The 27,792-nt window shown below is 41.9% G+C and overlaps 1 protein-coding gene across 2 annotated transcripts in view; it reads right to left on the reverse strand.

Moving 5' to 3' along the window:
- LOC144770373 (serine/threonine-protein kinase SBK1-like) overlaps positions 1-27,792 on the reverse strand; it is a 198,969-nt gene that overhangs the window by 103,264 nt on the left and 67,913 nt on the right. The window contains exon 1 of one of the 2 annotated variants that reach the window (XM_078654843.1): positions 20,687-21,050. The exons of the other annotated variant lie outside the window; for it this stretch is intronic. The gene's annotated coding sequence lies outside the window, so the exon portion shown is untranslated. Of the gene's footprint in view, positions 1-20,686; positions 21,051-27,792 lie in introns of those variants that run through there. 2 annotated transcript variants of the gene reach the window in all.

Below are 27,792 nucleotides of genomic sequence, written 5' to 3' on the forward strand. Positions count from 1 at the left end.
ATGCTCTGATACTGCATACTGCCCTCTCGTTACCTGCCTCTGATGTACCTGCTCTGTAATGCACAATGCCCTGTTGATGCTCTGATACTGCATGCTGCCCTCTCGTTACCTGCTATGTTGTACCTGCTCTGGTGCCCACTTTGCCCATGTTCACGCATACACTGTGATTTGACCCCTATTATTTGACAATAAAGGTAGTCTATCAAGTCTCGTGGTCTGTCGTTGTCATTCCTGCTTGCGTACTGCTAATGTGTATTCGTATATGCTTCTCATCAGTGGTTTCGGTAACATGACACTCCCCCTCCCTACGTCACGTCCCTTGCTGGTATTCCCCTCCAGACAGCCAATGGTTTGTACCTTACCTGCGTCGTCGTCCATAGTAGGCCATGACTAGGACGTGGTGGATCGCGAAGAGCATCGGGAAAGCGTGTAGCGCCGGGTCCATGGTGGTGGTCAGCTTGCGGTGGGTATCTCGGCTGTGTCACCTATGTTCGCTGTGGGGATTCCGCCGTGTTAAGACAGGTTGTTTTTCCGCAGCGGTTTTATGTGTGTTTTCCGCCATCTTGATTTGGGGGACGGTCTTCGACGTCAGTGCGTACGGCGGAGCGTCCGGATGTGTTCCGTCCGCCGCGTGGTCGTGTGTAGTTGGCCGGCGGAGCGTGTTTTTCCGTCGCGGACGGAAATTTGACACGTTTTCCTATCCTGATATGGCGGACGGAGTATCCGCGGCAGGCGGACACGGAAAAGGCTTTTTCCGCCTACTCCAGGGCCGCGGTGGCTCTTCCGTCCGCCATCCTGATCGACCCCTAAGTCTTTTAAACAATCACTTATAGAAACACATACTTATTCATACAGGGACTCTTCCAATCTCTCACTCTCACATATACTCACTTATATACACACCAATACTCACATATACTAGTTTAAAATATGTGTAGTTACTTATAAAGACACTACTGAGACAGTCATTCACTCACTAACACACCCATACACACACTCACCCACCCATATAGTCCTGCACACATACTGTCTTCAACACATACAAACAGTGATGCACTCATTCATGCATCTATCCACTAACTAATACGCCCCACTGAACCATACAGACATCCAGACACTCATACTGATACTCGAAAAATCAAGTAATAACCCATATAGACACTCATGTAGCCACTCACCAACACATGCCGTCACTTATACACAAAGTGAGAGACTGATACAAATATTTACATATTTAAATATTACTCACTAACCCATGTATTCACTAAGATACACTTAATCAGTCCATTATACAATCAATTTTACAAAAAAAATCATCCATTTAGACACTTATAAACCCATTTATTGTTCCATCGACCTTGAGATATACATATATAAAACATATTTAATTTTCAGAAAAACACACATTCACTGGATGATGTCATCAGTGATGTCATTTGAGATGTCATCAGTGATGTCATGAGTGATGTCACTGACCATGTCATGAGTGATGTAATATGTGACGTCATCAGCAGTGCACTGCGGGGGCGCAATTTATAGTTAGCTGAACTATAATGCCCCTGAAACCTATGTTTTTTTCAGTGAATATATATATATATATATATCTTCAGGGTACATAGATGTAGAGTTAGGAATAGTAGATTTATACTTCCCCATATGCACTTACCTTTCAATATTTGCTCCCTCAATAGTCTGTGCTGGATATTCATGCACCGAGGCATTCGGTCGTTCGATACTCAGTTGTACAACCACTTTGCACTTTTTCTAACAGGGAGTTGGACCTTCCAGGGCAAATTCACAGCAGCATTTTCTGAGCACCTGAAGTAGTACTCTTGTTGAATTTCGTCTTGTACTCATAACTGCCTTTTTGATTTGGCTCCATAGTTCATAGCACAAACATGTCCTATGCATTCCATGTCAACACATGCAGCATGACGTGCACTGAAGATTCAAACCTGGGAGTTGCATCAGCTGCCGGTGACAATGCATCTGCTACGTGCTGCCTGGCACGCGCAGCCATCACAACCCCTTGAACGAATGAAAGCTTCACAGCAGAACATTCTCAGCCTAATCCACAATACAGAACAGCTCAGCTTTAAACAAACTGCTGTGCCCGGCTCAGCAGGTCCATGCCCCGCGACATGTGTTGTGATTGCATTCCGCACAGTGTGCAGCCAGGCTCCTGCATAGCTGACCCTTGTTTTACTCCCAAAGGAAAGTAAAGCGATGGTGCCAATAGGTCGGGAGCAAGATCATAGGGGAATCCTGCTCAGCACTTTGGAGCAGTACCTCGGTGCCAGTAGGGCACGTCCTGCCTTTAGATTTGATCGCCCTGGGCATGCCTTCATTGCAGCCTCGGACAAGAGAGTGATGAGGTGGGTAAAGAAAAGGAGAAGGAGGCACCCCCATGTGTGCAGGAGAATCCTTTTGGCCCAGAGCATATATGATTATATTGGAGATGAACGGCCCAATTCACAAAAACTTTTCTGTGAGTAATTGTGTTGTACTCAAATTTTAGGTGTAACCTTATTACTTCTGAATTTCCAGATCAGCTTAATAAAGCATTTTCTTTGTCGTGTCTTGTTCCCAAGTTTGACTTACTCATGAATTCCAGAACCAGAAACATGCCTTGCTTGTAAACCTAATGAAGAAAACTTCTTTTCAGTGTTAATAAGCAGGCTTTACTCATGAAAAGTCACACCAAAGTCTAGAGTAACATAGAATTACCTCCAGAAAATATTTTGTGAGTCAGGCCTGTAAATGTAGGAAATTCATATCCAAGGTAGGCTAATGATACAACTACACAGAGAAAACAGTTTTTAGAACCAGAGACTAAGCGATTTAAGTTCAAATTCCAGTTGCTCCAGAGTGCAGTACAATATTGTGGACAAAATATTGTCCTACAAATTGTCATTCAAAAGATATTGTTAACTAAGTATCAACTACCAATATAGCGCGAAGGTATTTTTTTTAAAGGTAAGTATAGGTTCATTACATTTAACCATAAATATATGTGCATTGAAGATATATATCTTCAGGGTATGGAGATGTGTAGTTAAGATCGTTGAATCTATACTAAGCTATCTATACTTGCTTTCCTAATATTTTGGTTGTTGATATTGTTGCCTCAATAGTTTTGTAAGATAATATTTCAGTGCTCGATATTCTGATTAGGCCTGGGCAAAATACGCTTGAGTAATTGGGGTCATTTCACTAATTTTGCATAACTCTTTGATGCAGAAATTCTGCTAACCAGGCAATTACTGCTCCTTGCGTAATTTTGGGGAAAATATTGTACAGCGAGAACATATTTAGTAAGCGCGAGTGGCAGCGTGCTATTTGTGTTCTGTTGCGATTAGCACTGTTCCAAAATGCATTCTCTCGTCCATTTTGGGTGTGAGACTGCATTTGGTGATAAAAAATAGCGCTAAATGTTGGGAGTAAATGTAGGGAAAATTCTACCCTTACAGCACACTTACCAAGCGTGAGTGGCGGCTCGCACTCGCTATTTGTGATCTGTTGCATTTAGCACTATTTCTTAGTGTAAAATTCATCCTTGCATCTATTTTCGATACAAGGGTGTAATTTTGTGCTAAGAAAATACGTTAAACTCAGAATTACTCTGACAGGAACACCCACCGAACTTTTCCAGGCTAAGAAAACAGTACAGAAAAGAAGAAAATGCACATTTTAGAGATTCGAGGAGCACTGTCAGGTCAAGTTCTTTTGAGAAGTGGAGAACTGGACCCAAGTGGTTGTCATTCGATGAGCTGGGCTTGAAAAGAAACAGCAATTAAAGGGTGCCTGAATCAATGATGATAGAAATCCTATAAACATGGGCAGGAATGGAGGACTACTCCGAACTGAGAGGAAACCAATTATATGTTACTATATTTAAGTCAACAATATGGACTTACATTAACCACTTGCGTGCTCAGGATGGCCTCCGGCGTGGGTGTGTGCCTCGGATGGCCGGGGGCCGTCCAAATGCCGCCGATTCCCCAGCGCGGCGCGAATTTCGCACCTGCGCTGGAGAATTAATTAGTGGGCGGAGTTCAGATGGCCCCCGGCCGTCCTGCGCACATGCCCAGCATGACGTAGGATGGCCAGGGGTCGTCCTGAGCATGCAATTGGTTACACCCCCAATCAAATCCCCGCACCGCTGCAAAATTTGCGCCGTAGGGAAGGGGTTAACTTTATTTACACCACCTACCCATATATCGCATATCACTATATTTTGAAGGAAAGTATATATAGGTAATTATTATTTTACAATACTTAATTCCATTAACTTATCTTGACTATATAGTAGTTGACGATATAGTGGATGCATTGTTTCTGACTCACAATATATCATGTGCAATACATTAAAATTTCTGGAAAAGGATCTGTTGAAGTGTGAAAGTTGTTCCTGATTGAGGAAATTTGTTCCATAATGAACATTAGAACATTGGAATGTTGGGAGCTCCATTGAAAACAATGGAGTGCTCCGGGCTTATAATGGCTGGTATAAGTGGAGTAGTGTGGCTCACTGGTTAGAGGCGGCAGGCCTGAGAGCAGAAGTCAGCCTGGGACCAGGGTTCAATTCCCGACGCGGCAGGGTTGTGGACCTTGGTCAGTGGACTCGATAATTCTCGCTTCGGTGCTTACTCTAATCAGGGGTTCCACTCGGCAACTCTGGGCATTAGCTTGCCTAATCTCCACAACGGCCCCACCAATTCCGGGGATGCCTGGCTCCACCTTGGGGACTCCCAGCAAGGGACCATCCCACAGGGAAAGCCAGGACGGGTTCCCCAGAGTTATACAGCGCCGGGACGCCCCGTTGCTGGGGCAGCTGTGCGCTTTACAAGTATACTACCTTTACCTTTAAGCCTGGAGCTCCAACATTCCAATGATTCTTTGTTCACAGCTCTGGCTGTGAACAAAGGCTTCAAGGACCCTGAGGGGATTCCAATCCCGCTCCTACAAGGCTTTGTTCTTTTTTGTTGGAACATTCTGCCCTCTAGTGGCAGAATGTTCTAATAGCCTTATAGCCCTTCGTAGCTGGGCTACACCGGCTATTAAAGTCCCTCTCCCTTGTTATAGGCCCTCGCCTTCGGCTCGGGGCCTTTAGCGCTGGAGAGGGACTTTAATAGCCGGTGTAGCCCTCTATGGAGGGCTATAAGGCTATATTAGAACATTGGAATGTTGGGAGCTCCATTGAAAACAATGGAGTAGCTCCGGGCTTATAATGGCTGGTATAAGCCTGGAGCTCCAACATTCCAATGTTTCTTTGTTCACAGCTCTGGCTGTGAACAAAGGCTTCAAGGACCCTGAGGGGATTCCAATCCCCTCACACTCCCATAAGGCTTTGTTCTTTTTTGTACGAAGGGCTATAAGGCTATTAGAACATTCTGCCACTAGAGGGCAGAATGTTCTAATAGCCTTATAGCCCTTCGTAGTTGGGCTATACCGGCTATTAAAGTTCCTCTCCCTTGTTAAAGGCCCTCGCCTTCGGCTCGGGGCCTTTAACGCTGGAGAGGGCCTTTAATAGCCGGTATAGCCCTCTACGGCGGGCTATAAGGCTATATTAAAACACATGCTCATGTAGAAAATGTACATTTGCACTTGCTAACTTTTTGTTTACCTTTTTTTCCCATGACAACATATATAATTTCTCTATCGAGAAACCTTTTTTCTTACAACTCCAATTGGTTTGCAGGGGATTGTTTCCCCATACCCATGTTGAGGAGGAGAGTGAATTCATATTAATTGGTTTACTGACCATAGAAAGCTAGACTGTTTTGTGAAAACGCAATGTTTTACTAACAGGCAGAGTGCGTTCTGTGCTTAATTTGTGCTGATGTTCGCCAGTGCTTGGCACCGGCGCTTATTACTCAACACCAGCACTTATTTCTCTGCACTGGCACTTATTTCTGAAAGTCAACCACATAGCAACATTGCCTGGCTCTTTTTGTTCAAAGTACATCTAAATAATGTTAAAGACGCACTAACGTTTAAATAATAATACCACTGGCCTTCGGTAGCAGCAGTGGGCAGTGGAAGCTGCTTTGGTCTCCTGTGAAATACCTTGGGCCATGGCACTTACTGTTATTTTTTTACAAATCATGCACAAGGGGCTATAACATTGCAGCAAAAGATAGGTTATAGAATGTAAATTCTTCAAAAAGTATGAATGAAATAAGTCTCTGGCCCACTTGAGACAAAAAGTAGTGATGTTTTCATTCCTCTAATTCGGGAAATAACCTTTACAATGGGGACATTATACCGCAATACCTTCACAACGAGGTTGTTACAATGACTGTGTTGTTACAACGCAGTGCCATTACAACGCAAGTGGTTACAATGACTTGCACTAGATGGCACTCTAGACTATGGAATAGTATGATTTACTATTCCAACACCTTCCCTACTGTTGCATACACCTCGAGTAGGAATAGTAAATCATACTTCAGGCTCCTAGTTTTCCATTTTTACTGATTTTTTACAGATAAATACAGACAGAAAACAATGTGTTTTCTGACTGTATTTATTTTTAAATGCAGAGAAATACTGAAAATTGTGCTTCTTGTGAGAGACTCTCAATGCTGTCATTCATTATTTCCAAGCAAAACCTGAACAGATACACAGCACAAGGAGTTAGGAAAATAGGATGCGATTTCCTTAAATACAGATATATGTTGACACATATTTAAAGTATACTCCTAATATGTACCTGTGGGTGTAGTTTTATGTTAAATGTGGTTTCTTTATTTGCTAAAATGTGACAGGTATCCACGTATGAGGGCATGTGTAAGAGTTAAATAAATGTAGAAATATACCATTTTGAGACTCCATCTATTCTCAAAATACAAAATAAATATGGCTAAATACCAATAAGATCGCCTAAACATAAATATGGATAAATACAGATGGAAATGCAAAAAAAAATAAAAATACCATAAAACCGGGAGCCCTAATCATAATATTCCTAAATCCAGTGCGCCATCTAGAGCAAGTCGTTGTAATGACTTGCGTTGTAATGGTACTGCGTTGTAACAACGTGGTCATTGTAACAACCGCGTTATAAAGGCACGCGATGTGATGACTCGCGTAGTAAAGAGTCATATTCTCTAATTCGATAGTGCAAGAACAACATTTTTCATGAGTTCAGTACCTACATGCACTATTTGTGTAGGACGTTGTATGCTGATAATTGTTTTTACTAGAGTGTACTTAGTGAAACACACCAGATCATTTACTCCCTTCATACTCAGTTGAAAAGAACATTAAAAACATATTTTTTAATAAAGGGAACATAAAAAGAGAAAGGAACTGTTGTGATCATTGTATTGCCAATGATCACCATTATTAGATTAATAGGTAAAATTAGTTGTAAAATTTTGGGGAGGAAATTTAAAAAAATTACATTAGTGTTGAAGAAGGTTTTAAGGAGCATATATATTTTTAGTTTTGATTAAATTGATTTTAGATTAAATTAATTGATGAAACGGACTAACGTGCATGCATAGCTCTTTGTAATAGAATCTATCATTTGGCATGCCTAAATTGGTTTAGGGATTACTCTCCTCTTGGAACTTAATTTACTTATATGTCACTGATATGTACGCTATTACTGGAAGGAAAAAGTTGAATCATTAAATAGATGTTAGGATGATATAAAAAATATTTACAATGTATTGACATTTGTCAAATTTAACGTGTTTTACTGTCTTTCACATGAGCGGGATACTGGAACGAGTGAATCGATTTAGCTAAACCATATACTCTGGTTATGACAAATTGACATCATTTTTAAACAAGTTATTAGTTTATGTCAATGTTAGTTACAGCAGCTTTTGAATATATTTGTTTTTTTACCCATTGTTTTATCTCCTCTATAGAAACATGAATCAGAAAGTGCCTTAGAAAGTAGTGGTGGGTTACAACTTGCTTACCTTTTTTGACATGCATAAAAACCATAGGAGAAATTATTTTCATTTTCTAGTTTAGGTACCTTTATTGCCTCTATCAGGTTGGTTTTCAGATATATATGTCAAAAGTTTAAATCTGAAAATATACTTGCCAGCTCTTTTTTCTACCAGGGTCTATCAAGTGGTTAGCTACAAATATAGTAACCGCAATACCTTTCACCTACACTACAGAAAACGAAAAACTATAGTAAGTGGTTATTTATTTTGAAGAAATAAAACTATTTTTAGTAGTAGTATTATTGTTATTAGTAGTAGCATTAATAGTAGTAATATTAATAATGATACTTCTACTGCTACTACTACTACTACTACTACTACTAATAATAACAATGATAATAAGAAGAAGAAAAAGAAGAAGAGAAAGAAGAAGAAGAATGCTACTGATAAATGTACACACCATGCTGGTGTGTACTTAACCTTACACTCTTGAGACTTTCATTACTCCAGGAGAAAGGCTGAGTCAATTTGTCTTCTGCTATACAATGTCTCAATAACATTCCTGATCAGGGGTGTGGTTACTCTATCACTTAACAAAATTAGGAAAATGGTGAGTACAATTGTTTTCAGCAAGACATGCAGAGTGTCGAGAATTTTAAAAGTTACGAGGAACAGAATTGAAATTCAATATAGTTATTGAAAGGTAAGGTGTAAGGAGTTTAAAACGAGTTAACAGAAAGATATTGCAAATAACTGTAATAGCAGTGGTGGCTGCTCCCAGGCAGCAGTAGTGGGGTGGGGAGTAGGGAGAGTTTTAAAAAAAAGCACTTACCTGCCGGCTACTGCCTCTCCTCTGTCCTCTTCCTTCTCTGTGAACAGGAAGCAGAAAGTGCTCAGGCTCCCCTAAGCCAATCACAATGCTGCTATGCAGCGGTGTGATCGGTCTGAGCATAATGGTTCAGCACTCAGACAGGAACTAGGAGTCTAGACATGTTCTCCACTCAGGCTGTACAATACAGCTGGTGGAGAACATGCAAAGTGTGCATAACTGTTTGGCCGGCTCAGGACAGCTGGCCAAACAGTCATGCACATTTAGAGAGTGCCACCACTTCTCCCCTCTACTCTGCCCAGTCAGCCCAACCCCACAAAACTGCATCAGCACGGAAAAATATAATTATAATAACATTGCGTTATTATAATTGGTTTTTTTCTTTTTCGCAGTGCAGAAAAGCCTTAGTGGAGGAACTGCCCCTGTTTAATAACACCATTGAAGTATTGTAAACACGCAGGGTGGCAATGGCATGTCTCCTACAATCTATTGTTGAGAGTGTATGTGTATCCATAATACTCTTTAACTTTGGAGGAGTCAGCAGAGAGGGACTCAGCAGAGAGGAACTCTTTTAAAAAACAAAAGCTTTACCAGACCCAGTGTGTTTTTCTACAAAAGAGACACATAATAATTATTTCTTATGGAGGCTTACATAGATCATAAACTATATTTTATGCTATTTTCATAATTCCTCTGTGTAGAGCAGCATAGGCACCCATATCCTATTATGAACTGTGGCAAAAGATTCACCCTGACCAATATTCTTAAGTATCTTGTGGTACATGCGCATCTAATGTATTGTACTTTTGTACATTATAGTCTGGTCTATTACAATTCTCTAACTGCATCTGATGGATAATTCAGCTCCAGATTTACGTCTCCATCACTTAGACTTGCTCCCTGTCTTGCAGCCTCTGTGCCCCCGGTTTTGAAACCCCTCTGGTGGTGATGCTTCCTAGAGGTATCAGGAAAGCCTGTGCTTCAGGTACCAAGGGGACACGCATATATTATCTCTCAGGAGGCCTGACCCTCCAGTGGGGCACAACATGTCCTCTAGAAGCTGACCCCACTCAGCATTGGACCCTAGTGTCTTTTGGAAAATCAGGCCTGGGACACATAGCCACAATGTTGATGTTTCACCTGCTCCTACACGCACTGGAAAACAGAGTCCGTTGTCCATGTGTGGGGGCAGTAACCCCATGCTTACACGGATTGCTTCAATTGACCCTCCGTGCACCTCTTGGTAGAAATGTACGGTGCTTGTATAGTTAAATGCAGTTGGGGCGTGTAGAGAATAATTTAGGAATCTTCTATTGATATTGTTTAGACGACACATGGTCCATCAGCTTGAAAGACTGTGTAGCCGACAGAACCCGGGTGGAGTTCTGTTGATTCAGTGGTTGGCACTAAACACTTTCTGAAATGCAGCCAATCTTATTTCAAAGCAATAAACGCAATTCTTCCTGATCCCAAACACATCTATCGAAATAGTTCTTGGTTTAGTTCTTGACAAACTTGTACCAAAATGTTGCGTAACATCATGCAAACATCGCTTAATATTTGGCTACGAATTCTCAATTCTGATTGTCAAGATTTTTTCAAAATGATAAAAAATCCTTTTTAAACTACGTTATTATCCCTCTCTATTGCACTTTTGTCTACTTTCTCTTTTCTACTCTTTCTTCCTATTTCTAATTCTAATCGATCGATTCATTTGTTTATTGAACTGCTTTGTGAGTTAGAGTTTTTATAATCACTGATAAATGCTGAAATATATCTTAATATGTATATATATATTATTGATGCATATTCAGAATTATTTATCCTGATGCCATAAATATACATCTTGTATGAATCTGCACACGTTTATTATAACATAGGTAAGTAAATATGTGTACATATTTTCTCTCATATATGTGTGTGTGTGTGTGTGTGTGTGTGTGTGTGTGTGTGTGTGTGTGTGTGTGTATGAGTGTAAAATGTGTTTACATTGACAAAAGTCATATAACCCTTAGAGGTCTTCACATTCATTTATACAATGCCAGTAAAAAAAGCAACAACTGTACTGCATGAATCTGGTTAACTTAGGGCAGTCGACGCCCATAAACCTGACTAAGATATTGTTTTGTAACCCACTCCCCCATTATCATTATTAATATTTCTGGATTCCTAAATACCCAAATTTGCATGCACAATATAAATCGGTGTCATTAAACTCCCCTACATCTTTCCATGCTATGATGTTAATGCAAACAAGTCTACACTCAAGATCCCACTGTATCTTAAGAACTGACTGTCAGTATCACCTTCAACATCATCCAATCATCAATTGGAGCTCATCAAAAAGACCTACTAATAAAGTGTTGATTATCTAGGCCAAGAGAATGGCTCTTTACCACCCAAGCACCAACATCTCTAATCTATATGAAATTCAATTCAATCACAAACTCCTTCTCTTCAGCTATAAAGGCATTACACATATTTTTCAGAAAACAAAAATCCCTAGCTATTATTCACATTTTGTTACACTGTTACGCTTTAATCTGTCTTTTTACGTTCTGCGCTTAGATACTTTAAGCAGTTTTTAGTACTCTCTTGGTAAATGCAAAACAAAACAGACTATAATTCAACTGCACAATTACGTAAAATAACATAAGGACATAAAATGACATAAAATAGGGCATAGTTTGACATAAAAAATAATATAGCACGAGGAATCATGGCAAAACACAACCTGACATTAAGCAGCAAAACATATCATGTCGTAGAGATGAGATGCATGGCAGAAAGTAGCATAACATAGCAAAAACCTCCAGGAATAAAACACATACAAAGCATGATAGAAGTGGGCTGAAGAGGGAATAGAACGCATTCTCTAATTTAAGATGACACAAATCAACATATATTTCAGCATACTTCAATGGAAATATAACAAGCCATCCATGGGATGGTATTACATTTAACAGGAAGCACTGAAGCCTGGTGTCAGTATCTAGAACAATGAGGGTGTTCCCTTGGAGCACTTGTGCACTCTAGAATGGGGACAACGCGTCCAGATCCTTCTCCAAAGGATACGCATGTTCACCCTGTACCTGGTTGTGGTCTTTGGGATTAGCGTTGCAGGGGTCCACCCAGCTCGCCTATCCTACCCTGTTGTGTCTTGTTCCTGTGTTCTTCCTTCGCCTCACTCTGGGATGATCTGATTTGTCTTCCTAATTTTATATCTCTTGAATCACTCACCACAGCCACAGGCCCCAGGGAATTGAATCATCAAGTCCTTGACTAGCCAGTCAGTGATGACCTTTACTTCTAAGCCCATCCCCATTGTTGACAGTTGAGACACGAACATCAACAGCTTTAAAATAAATGGGTGTGTTGGGAAATTCGAGCCATGCAGATTGTAGAGTGTCTAATATTTACAAAACTTTGGTAACTGCAAGATCAGAAAATATGTGTACAGTCCTTCTAATAGCCCTTATTACTCAATGAGCTAACCATCTAACCAAGTACTAGGCAACCTTAGAGCACGTTTATCTGTACTAGCAGTCGGATGGGAGCCCAGGGTGCATGAGCTGGCGCTGAAGGCAGCACTAGTGGGCTGAAAACTGCTTGTACTCTTCATAATTACTTGTTGTGTCTGCTGATCACTACAGGGCAGACAGAACTAGAACCTGTCCGAGGGTTATTTAACTATATTGACACCAGGAGAGTTTGCTTTGGCTTGGAACTTCTGTAAGACAAGGAGGGCGGAGATCAAGTCTCTTCTATGTCCAAATAGCCTGTTGTCCTCTTTCTGTTTATAGGGCATTTGATGCAGCCATTGTCACAACTCCTAGGATTTTCGTTAATTTCATTCCACACCACCAGCATTCTGTGTGCTCAAGGGTCGTTGGAAGGTTGTAGGTGGTATTCTATAGCAGCTGAATACTGGGAGTTAAATCCATGCATGGTGCAGACTGGAACATTTAAAATGTGGCACATTACCTAGGAAGGGGAGATCCAAAAGCTACGGGGATGTAGATCACTATCTCCCCTATTACTATTCTAGCAGTTTTCCTGCACTTGCATTAGTCAGAGGAGATGCTGAGAAGCAAATCACCTCAAGCACTTTATTGTTACTCCTGTATATATCACCCACCACCTTCATACATAGTGTCCAGAACTATAATCAGTGGACCAAACCCCCAGGGTTACCACTGGTGAGACATACCTACCATGCAACAACCGTATATGTTTTAGAAAAAAAGTTTTTATGTTGAATAAAATTGTTTTAATTTATTATGCACGTTCCAGTTTAAGTGGTCTCAAATGGCAAACGGTGTTGCTAGTGAGACTTCTGTGTTACTTCCCCTTACGTGTCTCTTAAATTCCTAGTGCCAAGATACCTTTTAGTGCACGTTTGCTTAATAATAAAATAGATATATGTCTATGTTTGTGTGTGTATGCATTGTATATGTATATATATATGTGTGTGTATATATATATATATATGTTTGTACATATGTTTACATATATGTATGTGCATGTAGGGTTGGAGTCTAATCACTCACAGAGAAGATTAGTGCCTGGTCTGGTCAAGTACTGTGTTACTGTCAGGACCCAAGAAATGGAGGCCTTTGGGAAGTGTTAGCCTGTTGGGAGGCTGTCTGCTTTATTTTATTTTATTTTATTTTATTTTAAAAGTTTTATATAGTGCTAGCTAGACCCAGAGGTATCAGAGCGCTTTACATGATCATGGTAGTATAAGGCAAACATGGTAAAAAAGTATAATATCAAAGTAAAAAACAACATAATTACAAATCAGGAAGGAATAAAACCGGAGCTGAAGCAATACAATACAGTTAATATAGGTAAAGTGTTGTACAGGAAAAGGGACAAATATTACTGCAGCAAGTATGGTCTGGTGAAAAGAGATCAGGGGTCGGCACAGGTTAGGATCCCCAATAGTAGTTAAGGAGGTGGGTTTTGAGGTCTTTTTTGAAGTTGGCATAGGAGGGGTTACAGCGCAGGTTTTTTGGGAGGGTATTCCAGATAGCAGGGGCATTTCCAGAGAAGGAGCGAGATTGTGTGGTTTTCTTTTTATGCAGAGGTACTGTCTCTTGCAAATAAAATGGAGGGTAGTCTGGGAGCATTCTTACATCCAGAGCAAGGATGTTCCAAGCAGTGACAAAAGGGTTACCCGATAACATCATCTCACAGGTAGAAAAAGCTCTACACCTCGGCCAAAATGTAAAAACCTAATGCATTATGGAACGGGTAGCCTTGGGTCAATTGAGCCTCCTGGAGTTAAAATTCCATTCGTCAATTTGTGAAAGTGAATTTAAGCATTTTCATTACATTTTCTGTTTGGGGGGCTCAGGATCTAATGCAAAGTTGAGTATGTTGGAGGAGAGATATTAAGACTCAAACCGAACTTTCTGGTGTGGCACAATGAGGTTCAAACACACCTCGGTTTCCTGTTACTTCATGGAGAGCTGATGCGGCCAGCAATTTCAGGCTGGATTGGGCATTTCTGAATGGATGTGTACTGATTTTTATAATTTTCAAAATGGATGAAAATATCGGATAAGGCATTCTTCAAGGGATAGATATGTTGGCTACAATCAGATATGATGCTGAGATGTTACAGAAATACATGCTAGTTTTCTTCTATTTTATCCAGTTTTCCCTTTTGTCAAATAATTTCATTTTTCGAACATCAATGATTAGTTTATTTTCCTACAACGTATTAGATTTATGCGGTAGGACCCAAGCAGCACTTGCTTCCCTCTAATTTCAAACCACCACGCCGTATGTTAAATGTTAACTAAGGCCTACCAAGATACCTACCACTACCAATGAATTGAAACCACTGAGTAGGCAAAATTAAAAATAGTGCCACAAAACGGTACGGTCAGTCAATTATGCCTCATTAAAATATTTTGGAGTAAATTACTCCCAAGTGTTGTTATCTGCTGATTTCACCCCAAAGGAATCCCTCATTTCAAGTGGTGCCTCCCACTTTCCTAAACGAGTGTGTGTGTTTCTTTTCGGGTTACAAAAATTCAAGTGCAGATTCCTCTAGAAAATGATTTTAATTGAGAGCAGCACCAGTGTATTGCGCAATTTAGCCATAAACAAGCGTTGCTGTGTAGACTTTACAGATGTCAACAGCAGCCTTACAGGAGCGCAGCTGTTGCTGGCAAGGGAGGTAATTAAGTGAGTTGGGATTAGGGGTCTAGGAGAGGAGGAGCACGCGCGGCTGAAATAAGAGGAGCTGGTACTGGAGAGTAGGTGGGGCAGGAGATGTTTTTTAAATATGTAGGGGGGCTCTCCCTCAGAGTACAAGACCATGGTAACATTAAACGGAAAATAACAAAGCAAGAACCTCTATTTTTCTTACACAGTGACATTTCCTAGTTTGGCAAGTGTGCAATGGAGGCACTAGTGAGTGATCACTGGGTGTTGACAACTGTCTTTATATTTTTCCTTCTGGTAACTTAATAGGAGAGCTCGATGGCCAGCTACGGGAAGTCTAATTGATTCGCTTAATGCACCTTTTGAGACTGACGCCCAATTCCGTCACTCAGTACAACTTCTTTCAAAGGTCAGTTTCCTTCCTACACCAAATGTTCTTGTCTACTTTGTTTTTACTTCCAAACCAAGTTTATTGCTTGAAAAGGATACCTCCACCATGCGGTTCTCAAGGAGGACCTGATTACAATGGCCATTGAGAATATTAGTGCAAGCTTGGCAGGAGGTGGGTGTTGGTGCAAACCGACTTCAATGAATTCGAACATGCTGGGTGCCATTCTTCTACTGCATTACTTGGCGGCTCACATTCGTGGGATATGCCATCAAAAGCGCTAAGACGCTTGAATGTGCAAAAAGTTATTGTTATTGGTGAAGTTTTAGATTGTTTTAATGTCTTTCACAGGAGTAACCAGTATATGATATTCTAATATCCTGCTACCACTTGTACTAGGCGAGGTACTCTTCTACTCTGAAGTTCTGGGGGAATTACAACTTTCCACCCTAATATCAAATTAGAATGTGTAGAATGTTCTAGTAAAGTATTCTGCAGATACAATAGTAACATCAAATAAAAGTGGAAACACTAAGGGGTCGATTCCGATTCACGCAAAAATTCCTTCCTAATTCTATTCGGAGGTTTACCAGACAACCGAATCGTATCCGGAGCTTTTTTCTCCTAACGTGCAAGTACGATGCGAATTCCAGTCAAATTCCGACCGAATCGTCGGGTCCGAATTGTGCTCTATGTCACTACCTAACAGGCTCAGGAAACACGGAGTCTGCGTCGTACGGAGACTCCAACCAACACATTTCCGGATACGCAAGTACGATGCATATTGAAAACGCGTCGTACAGGGCTCCGCATCCCGCAAGTCTCAGCATTCGGACGAGGTGTATTGATGCTCCGAATCGCACCAGAACACCAAAAACGGGCACGAGACGGTGCAGCGTATGTGTCTAATGTGCTGTTTTAATACTGGACTAAGTGGCATCGTTCGCGGACGAGTCTGTCGTGTCTGTTGCCTCGGGTTGTCACTGGGCTATCTCGATGCTTCCACGTACGAGTCTGACATGACAGGCTCCTTTCTTACCAAATCGTACTTAGAGTTTATTACCCAACCGAATTGTTAGGAACTTTTACACTTCGCATCGTCAGTCACGGCCCGTGGAGGGAGTTTCAGTGGGGCGGAGAGGCGGGGCGGGGGAGGGGCAGGATGGGGGGTGCTAAAAACCGGAGTATGGATAATTGAAGGTAAGTAAACAATTTAATAAATAGAACGAATTTTGTAGCGCACCCTGCATCACATTTTGCGATGCAGGGCGCGCTACGAAATTTGTTTTATTAATTAAATTGTTTATTTACCTTCAATTATCCATACTCCGGTTTTTTGCACCCCCCACCCTGCTCCTCCCCCACCCCGCCTCTCTGCCCCACCGAAACACCCTTCACGGGCCGCGGCTGCGCATCGTACCTGCACATTTGGAAGGAGTGTGCACGATTCGGTCGGAAAAAATAACGGGTCTGTGTCGGGTACAACGATTTCCTTCCCGAATCGGAATCGACCCCTAAATGTGAGGGTGGAGCGGATGCAATCGGTAGGAGTAGGTCTAGTACTGTAGTGCAAATTAATGTTGATGTCATGTACCACATGTACCAGTGTTGACATGAGAAAGTGCTAGCAGTAACATAGTTACACCTCGTTAATAAACCCAGTGACTTCATGACTAAACCAAAACACCTGTACATCTTTGTTGTAGGAGAAATTTACATTAGAGTTAATCCATTTAGTGGCATTGCTCAACTACAAGTGATTAAGTGAGTAAGCAAAGTAACAAGTGAGTTAATGAGTGAGCAACTGTGTGTGAGTGAGTGAAACATAGAGACAGAGAGAGTAATGAGAGAGTAAATTTGGTATAATACAGCATTAAAGATGTCGTAGTCCCCTTTCATATGCTCCATGACCGCAGTCATAAAACATGGAGCAGTCTGCCACACCCAAGGTATGTTGAAGCCTCACCAACATGAATTGTTCTGATTTGTTTTACTTCCCCTTCCAACACATGTACTTCCTATATTTGTTTATCACTGACTACACCGGTATGAGCAAGAGCTGGCATACCCCAGAAGCAAGCTGTCAAGCACAAACTATTGGATTTTAGGCATTGCTGAGGTATCCAGTGGTGTCTTTCTGTAGAGGGTCCCAGGTCATACTTCATGCACAGGCAACCAGACAACTGTTATGGCCCTCAAAAAACTCACGAATTCTTGGACGATGTATTTACACTGTCTGATCAGTCTTTTAATATTCCTGAAAGGTTTCCATAAATGTTCCTGATATATTATAATGGGATAAGAATTGTAAAGTACTTTTGACTTCAAGGAGCTACTTTTAACATGTTTTAGTTTATGAGCAATGTTTTCAGAACAGCCATCATCACCACAGATTCGCTTTGGGTTTTAGGAGGTTCTGTGAGGGTTCTGGGAGGTTTGCTTCGAGTTCTGGGAGGTTTGCTTCGGGTTCTGGGAGGTTAGCTTTGGGTTGTATTTACTGCTTTCAGTTAAGATTATGTGGAGTTAGGTGTGGCTATCAGTCTAGGTTAGGTTGGGTAATGCAGGGTAGGTACAGTTAGAGTAGGTAAGGTAAGGGTTTCTAGCTTTAGGTACAGAAGGCGACGGAATGTAAGGTTACATTAGGATAGGTTAGGTCAGGGGTATGTCAGGACATGTTTATTTCTTGTAGCCTCCAGAGAGCCTATGGGTTTCTTAGAGCTGAGAAAGAAAAGTTGTTCCCGAATTCAGAAATGCTCTAGATAGATGTGTGTATATACTGAGGAGAAGTGTGGCTCAATGGTTAGAGCGGCAGACCCTGATGCAGAGGTCTGGCCCGGGACCAGGGTTCAATTCCCAGCCTCGGGTCTTGGGCTCAAAAATTCCACGGACCTGATAATTCTCGCCTCGGTGCCTATTCCAATCATGGAGTCCCACTCTGCAACTCTGGGCAACAGCTTGCTTAATCTCCACAACGGCCGCCACAACGCTAAGGGTGCCTGGCCTCCACCTTGGGGGTGCCCAGGAGTGGACACCTCACAGGGAAAGCCAGGATGGGTTCCACAGCGGTATTCGTACAAGCGCCTTGAGACCCCTGCTGGGGAGTAGTGCGCTATACAAGTATCAATTTACATGACATTACATTTACTGAGAGTACGTACTGTGCTATCACTGCATCACGCGTACTGTCATGGCTTGACTTAAAAAAGCAAAGAAGCCTTTGAAGTTCTCCTGCCTCCTTCATACAATTATTGGAAGAAATCTGGTTTCAGAGCCATATGCAGCTGTTTATTTGCAATACCTTTAGGAAGAAGGGTTCCCACATAGCTCCGCAGGTCGAAAGATGACTCGCCTATTGTTCGCGCAAAACCCGCGCTAATGCATTGATTCATTTTTGCAGCACGCGCACCAACTGCAGTTAGGGCACTGTATGCTGATTACATAATAAACACCATTTGTAGTGTTGTATAATAAGGACACAGAGCCAACACTTTACATAGCTCTTGGCACAGAGGATTGCAAACTTGTATAACATTATATTTACAATATTTAATATGACTTGAACACTGGCTCTGTCCCAAACCGTCACGAAATGACCGCTTTTATATGAGTGTCGATAGACAAATGCGAATGAGGCGCCAGCTGCATAAATGAATAATGAATTAAAATAGCACTGATAGGACCAACATATATCATGACTCCATCTTTTCAGTCTTCTCGTCTGGGTGGTGCTGATTCTGCGCATCTTTTCAAGGGGCCGATTCTGCGTTTGGTGACACCGTGTTACGGTGCGTGATGCCGAGGGCTGCGTATTTAACGCCTGCGCATTTACCGCGCCATTACAATTCTCGTGCATCAGAATATGGGATAATGCGTTAATTCCGTGCGTTTTCCGTGTTCCAGAGTAACACGGGATCAGTATTTACAGCGTTTGTTAGAACGATTGGCGTTAGGTTTTCCTACTACAAAGCGAGCAGACAAAAAACCAGGGATGTGCAATTTATATTCCTGTATCAGAGGCAACCTCAAACTTCCACCAAACTCGGTATTTAAAGGGGAGCAAAACCCCTCTCAAAAACTCGAGTGGTTCACGCAGAAGAGCCCACCACTTCTTTCACTCAGCATGAACCTGCACAGACACGTTGATTTATTTCTACACTTTCTCTGATTAAGATCCACAGATTCCCACCACAGCTGCACGGGTTTGTGTCTCATCTGCGAAAGTTAGAACTTCAACTGAAAGAGTTTTGGGTTCTAACCTTTTCTGCAGACTTCGTCTGTATTAGATATTAGACAAACTGTGCAACGTATGCATTTTACCAGAATACCATGGGAATAGCACAGGTCGGGCGATACTGCAGCCGCTATGCCCCAGTTATAAACTTTTGATATCCTTGAGGAGCGTTACAGGACTCTGCCGGTGGTAGGGGAATCCTATACAAATGTTAGCATCACAGGACAATGTATTATGAAAACTGTCAATACTGTAAATTAGGATACGGCTCATCGACCCACCAAACGGTAAAATGTTACTTCGATTCCCGTATAGAGATTTAATGACACTCACAACACTGCAAATAATGTGATTATTGACCACTTAAAATATATTTTACTATTAACTTCAGAAGAATGAAAGGGCGAGACAGCCCGATCATAATTCGAGCCTATGACCTGCAAGGTACACAAAGATGTCAGCAGTGCCTAACTCGAGATATTTAAGGAGCGCGTGCTTTGCAGGTGTACTTATTTGTTATGCAGCAGAAAGACGTTGCCTTGCGTTCTGCACACCACTGATTTATTCCTGTCGAATGTAGTCTCATAAAGAGTGCTTTACTTTTGCATGTACATTAAAAGGACCAAGATCATACGTAGTGTTAGTGGGTGAAGCAGGGACGCCGTGTTATTCGACTTTACGAATCCGGCGGATGATGCCTTCCCATTAATGAACCGCCCTGCGCGTATCCCATTTTATTTGCATCTGATACTTAAATGCATTTCCTCAGCCTGGTTTCTCTGTGTCGGTGCACCGGAACTGCACATCCTTCTGGAAGAATGGACATAACTTTTAATCTTTCAAAGATCAATAAAATGACTTCGATCGCTAGACAACGCGTTTGAGGAGGCAAAACTGGTTCCAAAAGTTGCGAATATTGCACAGAAAATAAATGTGCACGTTTGCACATTTACATTTGAGACGCATTTGCGATCTTCTCCTTGATCGGACAGAAAGAGAATCCTGGCTCCCACACTAGCCAAGCTGTGTGAATCACTCCACCCCCGTGCCCCTCTGTTTACATCCCTGCGGGGACGGGTACATTTCTTAGGTTGTCTATAAAAAGAAGGGAAACCTGAATGGAAGGGGTTAAACAGGGAGCATGCTCTTACCTTGTGCTAAGAAGGTGGCTGTCGAGGCGATGGAACCCTCCGCGGTTAGGCTTACAGGGGCAGCATGTTGATCTCCGCCTGTAGGGCTCTGTGTACCAGAGGCAGTGTGTGAGGTGGGGATGCCTGGGAGGCTTGAGTGGGAGCGCGCCGGTGTATGTGTCCCTCACTGTGCGTCCTGCTGATGTGGGGTCTTTTCAGCGAGGCTGCTGAGTGTGCATTTGAAGGAAAGCAGCTCTCAGCCCAACTGTAGCACTCAGCCAAGAAGTTTCCAAACTTTCAACACGTCTCTTTGCTCCTCTGACACCCCTGCGGCTTTCCCTTCTGTGATACCCTTCCTATTTTTACGTGCTCTATCTCTCCTGGCTCCTCTTCCCTTCCTCTCTCTGTCAGGCGACCACTCGGCCTCTCTATGTATCTTCCGCGTCCCTCTCCCACAGGTTCCTCCTACCCGCTACCTGCGTCTATTGTTTATCTCTTACTGTCTTCACTCACTCTACTCCCGTGATTTCGCCTTTACCTGCCCCAATCCTTTCTTATCTGTACCGTTCCACTCTCTCTCTCTCTCGTTCTCTCCACCCCCCCCCCCCCAGTCCCCCTTCAGACGGGATTATGTGTCTCTTTGTTTTCTGACTCACTTTTACCGCCTCCTCTCTCTACCATCTCTGCACCCCCTCTCTATCCTTTCCTCTTCCACGTGTCCGCCCCTCCTTCCCGGAGTCTGCCTCTTTACTCTTTCTCTCCCCTCCACTCTGTCAGTGTCTCTCTCTCTGCCACCTCTGTCGCCTCCATGTGCTCCCCCTCCCTGCCCCGGCAGCATGTGTCATTCACAAAGACAATCCCAGCAGCAGCCGTCCAAACATAGCTCCTGGGCAGCGAGCTGCTGCTGCAGCCCCTACAGCTGGCGACCAGAGCAACTCGAGCTGATTCAAAGACAGGGACCAGAATCTCTTACAGCACGAAAAGAGGGGTGCGCAAAGTGTTTATTACGCGAGCGAAGTCTTGCCTAGACCCTGATTATTGGCCTACCCGTAATTCGTGGAGTTTTCTTACATCTACACTACGGCTCTACAAAAGGACAGAATAGCCTCGCCAGTGATACTTGACTCGGTTTTCCCACAAGCTACAGTAGAACGGTTTTCCTTGCAACTTTTAAACTGCTTATATTGTAGTCAGGGTTCTAAGTGGGCCGGGTCCTGCCGGTGCTCGACACCAACAGTTCGATAAAGCGGGTGCTGAGACGGGTCTCTATCCGTTTCTGCCCTCACCATCAGGGTGACATCAAATATTAACTCTGCAGCAGGACCACACTTCACTGTCTTTGATGTAACTTCAAAGAGACTCGTTACGGTACTTTCACAGACTTGTCATTTTATAATTGAAGTATTTTTAAAAAAAATTAATTACAACAAAGTCAGAGTTGTTGCTTATTTATGTTATGCAGCTAACAGCCATTGAAAACGCCAATAGTCCTGGCTTGTTGTAGGTGTATTTTTACTTGTATTATGTATCTGGATGCAATCACAGGAGCAGCAAATTACCAGTCCTGCGGCACACTGTGTAAGCACAGATTTTTTAGTTTTAGTTTTTAAGCCACACCCTTAATTACATCGACCATACCCCTTTGAGAGACCCCCACGTTTTTTCATCCCACTTAAAGCCCTGATTTTTGTGCTCCTTTTCCTTCTGGCATTAGCCAATACTAGTGGTTTAAGTGGGATGAAAAAAATATGTGTGGGGTGAGGGTGGGGGGTTTCTATAGGGGCGTGGCCTAAAAAGTATATCATGAAAAATAGTTGTGGACAGTGCTTAATTTGTATCAAAATAGGTGGCAGGGCTCTCTTCAGGAGGCCACTTCAGCTTCCGCTTGTTGCCCAGTAATAAATATAGGTACGCACAGGATATTCGTATTGGGGAAAAAACAGATTTGCACTGGTTTTAGGTAAAAATAGTATCCAGTACCACAACCCCTAGTGCTAATAACTGGACCTAGTGTAGCCCACACACAATAATATAGCAGGAAGAATTAATAACATGCACCAAGATTATCATGATCTTTTTATTAAATCACTACCTACAGAGAATCGCAATATTGCATGATAAATCACAAGTTTAATGTACTTTTGAAAGGGATGTATGTGCACTGGAACACACCACCTAGAATAGTTGGTAGAACCAAGACAACACGGTCCAGTATATAGAAAGGGACGAAGCATGGTGGAATCAACCTGCCTTAAATACTTGCTTAGGTTTGATGACCCTGTTTTGTTTCTGTTCCTTTACCTGTAAAACCTACTCTATGACACAGTGAAGACAGGGGAGCGCATTAGGCCTTACTTTAGTGCATAACATTTGTGCACTTCTCACAAGCAGTGACACTTAACTAGCCCTGAAGAAGGCTCCAGACCCACGTCGGCTCAGAGCGCGAACCGAAACATGTTGGCACCTTGAAAGGGAAACAACTGAACGATTAGATTCAGTATAATCCTGCATCTTGCACATTTTTATCCTCCATCACAGATGATGTCTCATAAAATCTTGGCTTTTGAGCAGGTAGACACGAGGGACATAATTGCATTCTCTCAATCAAAGGGAATATTTCAAATTTAACATTTCTAAAAGTGAACGAGCAGCCCTGAATTCACTGAAAAACAATTGTGACATCATCATTAAACCCGCAGACAAGGGGGGAGCCATAGTTGTCCAGAACACCTCGGACTACAAAGATGAGATCCTTAACCAACTTGGCATCAGTGAGAATGACACTAAACTCCAATCGGACCTCAGCAACAAAATTGCCAATCTTATAAAGAACACCACTAGTAAAGGCTTAGATGAGGGATATTTAAGTAAACACAAACATGTTTATTTGAACAACAAACAACCCCGTATGCGCACCATATATACACTACCAAAAATTCACAAACGCATGCAAAACCCGCCTGGAAGACCTATCATTTCAGGTTGTGGTTCGCTGCTAGAACTATTGTGTAAATACATTGACTATTTTCTGAAACTGATTGCCACCAACACCACCACTTACCTCAGGGGCACTATGGAAACAATACATTTGGTGGATGAAGTTCCATTTGACCCCAATGAAGAAATTCTTGTCACCATGGACATAGCCTTGTTATATACAAGTATCCCCCAGAAGGCAGCCCTTGATGTCATCAGTACTACCTTACACAAAAGGACCACTCAAGATCCTACGGAATTTAACCTCACACTTTTGGAAATAATAATGACCCCAAAAAATGTTGTATTCCAGGGCAACCAATATTTCCAGATGAAAGGTGTAGCCATGGGGGCGAGCTTAGCTCCAAATCTAGCTATCATCTATATGGATTCATACGAAAAAACCTTTGTGCTTAGCCCCACCAATCTGTACAGGGATAACATCAAACTGTGGCACAGATACATAGATGACGTGCTTATGATCTGGAGAGGCACAGAGACTCAACTGAAAACATTTCACTCTTGGCTCAACAGCAGATCAACGGACATACAATTCTCCCTAGAACACAACACAGATGAAATACACTTTCTGGACATTACGGTTAGAACAGAGGACGGCAAACTTCACACCACACTGTATAGGAAGGCTAGTGAACGCAATACTCTGTTGAGATACTCAAGCTACAACCCTCTCAGCCTCAGGGACAATCTGCCCTACGGGCAGTTCCTGAGTATCAGACACAATTGTACCAAGAGCGAGGACTATTTTTTCGAATCTGCAGACCTGCTTAACCGGCTCAGGGACGGGGGCTACCCCATCAGGCTACTCAAAAAAGCTCGTAAAAGAGCATGGTATAACCATAGGGAGCACCTTCTTGAACCCAAGAACAGATATTCCTCTACACCAGAGAGAGTGATCTGTGTCACTACTTTTGCACTAAAAGTAACGACATCTGCAAAATGATTAATAAATATTGGCTCTTGGTTGCTGACGACCTAGACGTACAGGAGCCTCCTATGCATGCATTCTGCAAAGGCAAAAGCCTTAGAAATGTTTTAGTCAAATCCTTACTTCCATCTAAAACGCCCAATGTTCAACTTCCACTATGGAACATCTCCCCATTGAGGGTAACTTTAAATGTAGGAACTGTAAAGCCTGCCCCTTGACCAAGAAAATCAAGGATTTCCAACATAACGATTACACCTATACCATGAAAGAACACACTAATTATAATTCATCTAGGGTGATATATGCCATTCAGTTCCCCTGTGAATTTTTATACATTGGCCAGACCACACAGAAAATAAAATGTTGCATCTAACAACACTGCAGTAGAATACACTGTGGAGTACAAGGTGCCCCATTAGTGGAAGATTTCGCCACATTTGGACACGCTGCGGAGAGTCTAAAATGGTGGGTCATAGACAGAGTCCACAATAATCCTAGAGGGGGTAGTTTCTCACATATCCTCAACTACCATGTATGTAAATGGATTCAAACATTTGACACAATACTCAGGGGGTTGAACGAATATGAAGAGATAGCCCGACAAGAAGCTACCCTCCACATCAGCTAAATGCCAGTGTGTGCCTAGATACTTTGACTTTCAGTTTGTATGTAGACAGTCCTACACACATAACCTAGAATGTAAATAGGTAGATTTTATAAACAGCACTGTATAAATTGTCACTTTATAACAGCACTGTATAAATTGTCACTATTTATGTGATTTCTATGACATCTCTTCCTTTCTCTACAAAATGTATGTTATGATGTATGCACCATCTTGGACCATCGGCATTGCAATTGTTTTGACCATATTCCCTTATTCCCAAGCCATGTACTCCTTTTATTAGTTTTTTATTGGTTTACTCTAATCGCCTTCTTTACAACATTGTATATTGCACACTGACAGTTTTTGTCCATATGGTATTTCCGAGGTGCCTCCACTATTGTTTGCACTTTGGATGCTTTGGCTATTCAGATGCGAGTTTTGTAATGTATTGCTTTACTCTTTCCTACTTGATTCTTTATAGAATGTGGATCTCTCCTACCACACCATTCTGAGAATGCTTTGGATGTGATTATTCTGTTCTGGCAGTTGCTGTTAGGCTGTTCGTGGATGAGGCAAATAAAACTAACCTGTCCTTTCAACTGGGTATGGAGTTTCATTTATAAAAGTTATTTAACTATTTTATACTGGCGACGATCTTACCTCTTCGCCTCAACGAGCAGCCGTCTCTGACACCTCTCCAGCGGCTGAACATTAAATCACGGAAGCGTAGTCTTCCCAGCGGCCGAATAACGAGATCACCGTTGGAAACAGACTCGATGAGGAGCAAGCGGGAGGTGGATAAAAAGAAAGGGACTTAAATTAAAAGGCGGAAAAAGAACATATTTCGGGTGTTCGAGTTTGGCAGCAGCGTATTTCCCTCGCGCTCGCTATGCACTGTCGCACACTACGCATACGAAATGGATGTGCGTTTCAGTGACGCTGTGTTTGCGTTCCAATGACGCTGTGCCTGCGTTTCAGTGATGCGGTATTTACAAAAGCTTAGCCTCATTCTGAAAAAGTACTCAGCCTCGCTTTGAGACGAAATTGAAACGCACTGAAAACAAAGAAAGAACTTTGACTAACCAAGGCTTTGTGACGCCTACCTGTTCCAAAGGAAAAAGGAACACTCCATTTCAACAAGAGAGCATTATAAAGTACTCAGAGGGCTAATAAAGAATCTACTTGTTCCAAAGGGAAAAGGAACACTCCATTTCAACAAGAGAGCATTGTAAAGTGCTCAGAAGCCTAATAAAGAATCTCTCCTTTTGGATAAAGAAAAGGTCAATTGTGAATTCTTACTAACAGCAAACACTGTACATTTTTTTTGGACTAAAAAAAAAAAAAAAAAAAAAAAAGAAGTTTTATTTTTATTTTCATTTGGAAAATAAGAGAAAATGCAGAATGTAACTCAACCTGCGTTCTTTCTAACAAGTCCTGGTGAGCCAAACGTAAAATGGCAGAAATGGAAAAAAATCTTTGCAAATTATGCAAGGGTATGTGGCACGAATTTAAGTGCAGAAAGAAAGCATTCCTTGCTTTTACATTGTCTTGGAGGAGAAGGTCAAGACGTATTGGAACATTTACCTGATCTCACTGCAGCGGAACAAAGAAATTTAAACGAATACGAAGTAGCTATTGAACAATTAGATCGGCACTATCTTCCTAGACTTAGCACGATAATGGAAAGGTATCACTTTGGCTTAAGAGGTCAAAAGAAAGATGAATCAGTTGAAGAATACGTTTCGGCTCTAAGAAAATTGGCTTCATCTTGCAAATTTGGACAGACGTTGGATGAGAGAATAAGAGATCAATTTGTGTTGAAGTGTGCTCATGACAGTATTCGGAAAGAACTTTGGTTAAAAGACGAGCCACCACTAGAAGAAGTTCTTGTGATAGCGAAACAGGTTGAGCACATGACAAAATGTGTTGATGAGTTAAAGGAGGAAAAACTAAAAATAAATGAATCAAAAAAAAAAAAATGAGTTAAAAAATGCACCGTGTCTTCAAGCATTTGTTCCTGGTCTGCCTACGTACGTATATACAGATGCTAGTGATAAGGGTCTGGGAGCTGTTCTGGTACAAAACAAAGATGGTCATGACTCCCTTATTGCCTGTGCATCAAGATGTCTTCGTGGTCCAGAGCTCAATTACTCGGTAATTGAAAAAGAGTCGTTAGCCATTTTCTGGGCGCTTAAAAAATTTAAGAACTTAGTTTGGGGCACGAAATTCATTGTAAAATCTGACCATAAGCCTTTGAAAGAAGTCTTTTGTAAGAAAGGGCTAGATTCCATTTCGTCAAGAATCAGAAGATGGATAATATCCTTACAGGAGTTTGACTTTGAGGTACAATATTTGCCTGGGGTAACAAATAAGGCAGCTGATTGTTTTTCAAGACTAGTCAAAGGAAATGATCTGTGCAATGATGAGCTGGACATAGATGAGGATGATTTTCTTGATGTTTGTGAGGTCACTGAAGGCGTAGTGGGGAAAGATGAGTGGAAGGAAGAATTACAAAAGGATGAGGAGCTATGTAAGGTCATATCTTTGATGAGGGAAAATAGGCGTTTAGAGAAACCATGGTCATTGGTTTCACAT

The sequence above is a fragment of the Lissotriton helveticus genome, chromosome 7 (genome assembly GCF_964261635.1).
Source record: "Lissotriton helveticus chromosome 7, aLisHel1.1, whole genome shotgun sequence".
Classification (NCBI taxonomy): domain Eukaryota; kingdom Metazoa; phylum Chordata; class Amphibia; order Caudata; family Salamandridae; genus Lissotriton; species Lissotriton helveticus.